Raw genomic sequence first — 5,000 nt, 5'->3', positions numbered from 1 at the left:
TCTCTGCCTGTAACAGGCACACAGACAATATGTAAGCACCAGCATGGAACAACACCCAGTGCATCCTCTCTGCCACATTAGACAATCCACACTATCATAACCAGACCGGGAGGTCCACTCGGAAAACAGAATATCCCACCCTTCCGACAACCACCATTGCTCAGCTAAGCCACCAACACCCACACATGTCCCAGACAGGGGTGCACCCAACATCACAATACTGCCTCCTGTCACACCACACAAACAATGGCAGGAATGAAAGACACAGGTCTGCCACAAGCATGGAATCAGAGCGCCGCCTGTTATGAGCCAAAGGTGCACCCTGACGTGGCAAATCAGATGATGCCGCAGTCATTTACTTACGATAATCACAATCAACAAACCGGGCCCCCCCCCCCCCAAGTGCCTTAACCTAACCCGTATTGTACCTTAACCTAACCCGTATTGTACCTTAACCTAACCCGTATTGTACCTTAACCTAACCCGTATTGTACCTTAACCTAACCCGTATTGTACCTTAACCTAACCCGTATTGTACCTTAACCTAACCCATATTGTACCTTAACCTAACCCATATTGTACCTTAACCTAACCCATATTGTACCTTAACCTAACCCATATTGTACCTTAACCTAACCCATATTGTACCTTAACCTAACCCATATTGTACCTTAACCTAACCCATATTGTACCTTAACCTAACCCATATTGTACCTTAACCTAACCCATGTTGCGCCTTAACCTAACCCATGTTGCGCCTTAACCTAACCCATGTTGCGCCTTAACCTAACCCATGTTGCGCCTTAACCTAACCCATGTTGCGCCTTAACCTAACCCATGTTGCGCCTTAACCTAACCCATGTTGCGCCTTAACCTAACCCATGTTGCGCCTTAACCTAACCCATGTTGCGCCTTAACCTAACCCATGTTGCGCCTTAACCTAACCCATGTTGCGCCTTAACCTAACCCATGTTGCGCCTTAACCTAACCCATGTTGCGCCTTAACCTAACCCATGTTGCGCCTTAACCTAACCCATGTTGCGCCTTAACCTAACCTATGTTGCGCCTTAACCTAACCTATGTTGCGCCTTAACCTAACCTATGTTGCGCCTTAACCTAACCTATGTTGCGCCTTAACCTAACCTATGTTGCGCCTTAACCTAACCTATGTTGCGCCTTAACCTAACCTATGTTGCGCCGTAACCTAACCTATGTTGCGCCGTAACCTAACCTATGTTGCGCCGTAACCTAACCTATGTTGCGCCTTAACCTAACCTATGTTGCGCCTTAACCTAACCTATGTTGCGCCTTAACCTAACCTATGTTGCGCCTTAACCTAACCTATGTTGCGCCTTAACCTAACCTATGTTGCGCCTTAACCTAACCTATGTTGCGCCTTAACCTAACCTATGTTGCGCCTTAACCTAACCTATGTTGCGCCTTAACCTAACCTATGTTGCGCCTTAACCTAACCTATGTTGCGCCTTAACCTAACCTATGTTGCGCCTTAACCTAACCTATGTTGCGCCGTAACCTAACCTATGTTGCGCCTTAACCTAACCTATGTTGCGCCTTAACCTAACCTATGTTGCGCCGTAACCTAACCTATGTTGCGCCTTAACCTAACCTATGTTGCGCCTTAACCTAACCTATGTTGCGCCTTAACCTAACCTATGTTGCGCCTTAACCTAACCTATGTTGCGCCTTAACCTAACCTATGTTGCGCCTTAACCTAACCTATGTTGCGCCTTAACCCAACACACGTTGGGCCTTAACCCAACACACGTTGGGCCTTAACCCAACACACGTTGGGCCTTAACCCAACACACGTTGGGCCTTAACCCAACACACGTTGGGCCTTAACCCAACACACGTTGGGCCTTAACCCAACACACGTTGGGCCTTAACCCAACACACGTTGGGCCTTAACCCAACACACGTTGGGCCTTAACCCAACACACGTTGGGCCTTAACCCAACACACGTTGGGCCTTAACCCAACACACGTTGGGCCTTAACCCAACACACGTTGGGCCTTAACCCAACACACGTTGGGCCTTAACCCAACACACGTTGGGCCTTAACCCAACACACGTTGGGCCTTAACCCAACACACGTTGGGCCTTAACCCAACACACGTTGGGCCTTAACCCAACACACGTTGGGCCTTAACCCAACACACGTTGGGCCTTAACCTGCTCTGTAATTGTCATACGACGCGTTAAATTAGTGTAGTGTTGCCTAACTGCAACCCCCGCAATATAGTTTGCTACTCGCACTGCCCGGTCCCCAGAGTATCGCTTCATGTTAAACACCTTGCAGCTATACACTGTAATGCGGATGGCGGCAGGACGTACATGCTCAATGCCCTTCGCAGTTGTTCATTGGCATTCGCATGGCGAAGCACAGCCTACGTTGTGGTACGGCTTGTGGCAACTGTCCGCTGATGTTGTACGTCCAAATCACACACTGTACCGCACATTGGTCCTCATGTACTGAATGATACATCGTGGTACATGTGTGACCGTACCACGACTGCGCCAACAACGGCGAACCATACGGTCCAAATATTGTGCACTCAGCTACGTGTCGTCTCCCTATAAGAGCTGGATTGCAGTATGGTATGCCGTGGATGGCGATCAGCATGAGCCGTCTGTTGATGTAGTGGCGCGTGTTGTCAGACGTAGTCGTCTCTTCTCACACACCGTGATAGCATGGTGCACTGCGTTCCACATCTGCGACATGCGACAGAGGCCGGTTGACAGTCGTTCGCGCAATGGACATCGCATACGTACGGGGGCCACCTTCCACGTGTTCGCGAAGCGTGCACATGTTGTTGCGTGTATGTGGGCAGACATAGTGTGTCGTGACACCTGACACAGGCATGCAACAATCGTTGAATTTGCAAATGGCGATGGACGTCTACGTTTGCTGGTGACGTTACGCAAATGAAGAACTGGTAAACCGTTGTGGTGCGGTTGTTCTCGCTAGAGGTGAATCAGTGATGGCGACGATCGGTTGAGCTACCAACCGGTTGTTTCAGCGATACCCACCATGCCCACGAACGTGAATGGCATGTGGGTGTGAAGCGATACGCGGCGGTGGCTGGGTGGGACCGTCCCCGGCCGGTGAGGGGGGGCCTTCCGGCGTGCTGGCCGCGCGGTGCGTGGGCGCACGCGCTACAGCCGGCTGGTGGGGGCGGCCAGTGGCAGGCGCGCCGGCCGACGGAGGCGGCAGGCGGCGCAGCTGCGCGCCGGCGCACCCTGCACGCGGCGCCGTGCGGCCAAAGTAGGTCCTCGCGGGCCCGGTGCGAAGCGCGGTGGACATCTGCAGTGTGCTGGTCCGATTGAGGACTGTGTGCGCTGAGGATGCGCCGCCGCCCGGCGCTCGGCGCCGCGACGCCGTCTGCTGCTCGGTCGCCTCTGCGGTTCTCGCAGGTGGATTGTATCGCAGCTGTGCGGACGTGTTGGCGCGTGCGCTGTGCTGGGAGAGTTCGCTTCGGCACCCAAGTGGGGCTTTTGTCCTTCTGTGGCGCTGGCGTTGGAGCTGCCGGCCACCGTAGGTGGCGCGTGTTGTCTCCCGCCGGCAATGCCACGACAGCACGCTCCCGGGCCTCTGTCGGCAGCGGCAAGCTCAGTTGGGAGCACGGGTGGTCGCACCTAAAGCGTCTACTCGCCAAACTCCGGGCGATTGCGCCTCTCTCGAACCCGACCAAGTACTTAGTACGGCGCTGCGCGCCGCCGGGACCTGAGAGGGTTTCGAGGTGTATTGTGCAGGGGAGCTCAGCCTCCTCCTGTTTGCAGAATAATTGAGCGGACGCTTGCGTGTTCGCGCGGGCCCCCGGGACACACTCCCGGGCGGCCGGCTGCTCAGCTCTAGTTGACGCAGCTCCCTGGTTGATCCTGCCAGTAGTCATATGCTTGTCTCAAAGATTAAGCCATGCATGTCTCAGTACAAGCCGCATTAAGGTGAAACCGCGAATGGCTCATTAAATCAGTTATGGTTCCTTAGATCGTACCCACGTTACTTGGATAACTGTGGTAATTCTAGAGCTAATACATGCAAACAGAGTCCCGACCAGAGATGGAAGGGACGCTTTTATTAGATCAAAACCAATCGGTCGGCTCGTCCGGTCCGTTTGCCTTGGTGACTCTGAATAACTTTGGGCTGATCGCACGGTCCTCGTACCGGCGACGCATCTTTCAAATGTCTGCCTTATCAACTGTCGATGGTAGGTTCTGCGCCTACCATGGTTGTAACGGGTAACGGGGAATCAGGGTTCGATTCCGGAGAGGGAGCCTGAGAAACGGCTACCACATCCAAGGAAGGCAGCAGGCGCGCAAATTACCCACTCCCGGCACGGGGAGGTAGTGACGAAAAATAACGATACGGGACTCATCCGAGGCCCCGTAATCGGAATGAGTACACTTTAAATCCTTTAACGAGTATCTATTGGAGGGCAAGTCTGGTGCCAGCAGCCGCGGTAATTCCAGCTCCAATAGCGTATATTAAAGTTGTTGCGGTTAAAAAGCTCGTAGTTGGATTTGTGTCCCACGCTGTTGGTTCACCGCCCGTCGGTGTTTAACTGGCATGTATCGTGGGACGTCCTGCCGGTGGGGCGAGCTGAAGGCGTGCGACGCGCCTCGTGCGTGCTCGTGCGTCCCGAGGCGGACCCCGTTGCAATCCTACCAGGGTGCTCTTGAGTGAGTGTCTCGGTGGGCCGGCACGTTTACTTTGAACAAATTAGAGTGCTTAAAGCAGGCAAGCCCGCCTGAATACTGTGTGCATGGAATAATGGAATAGGACCTCGGTTCTATTTTGTTGGTTTTCGGAACCCGAGGTAATGATTAATAGGGACAGGCGGGGGCATTCGTATTGCGACGTTAGAGGTGAAATTCTTGGATCGTCGCAAGACGAACAGAAGCGAAAGCATTTGCCAAGTATGTTTTCATTAATCAAGAACGAAAGTTAGAGGTTCGAAGGCGATCAGATACCGCCCTA

General features: G+C 53.1%; 1 non-coding gene across 1 annotated transcript in view; it reads left to right on the top strand.

Annotated features, from left to right (window-relative positions):
* The first annotated feature begins 3,888 nt into the window (after window positions 1–3,888).
* LOC124585938 overlaps window positions 3,889–5,000 on the top strand; it is a 1,910-nt gene continuing 798 nt past the window's right edge. The window contains exon 1 of the ribosomal RNA XR_006974951.1: window positions 3,889–5,000. This exon is cut by the window's right edge and continues 798 nt beyond it. This is a non-coding gene — a ribosomal RNA (small subunit ribosomal RNA).

This window comes from Schistocerca americana, unplaced genomic scaffold (assembly GCF_021461395.2).
Source record: "Schistocerca americana isolate TAMUIC-IGC-003095 unplaced genomic scaffold, iqSchAmer2.1 HiC_scaffold_519, whole genome shotgun sequence".
Taxonomy (NCBI): domain Eukaryota; kingdom Metazoa; phylum Arthropoda; class Insecta; order Orthoptera; family Acrididae; genus Schistocerca; species Schistocerca americana.
This window is presented reverse-complemented; position numbering and strand designations above follow the sequence as displayed.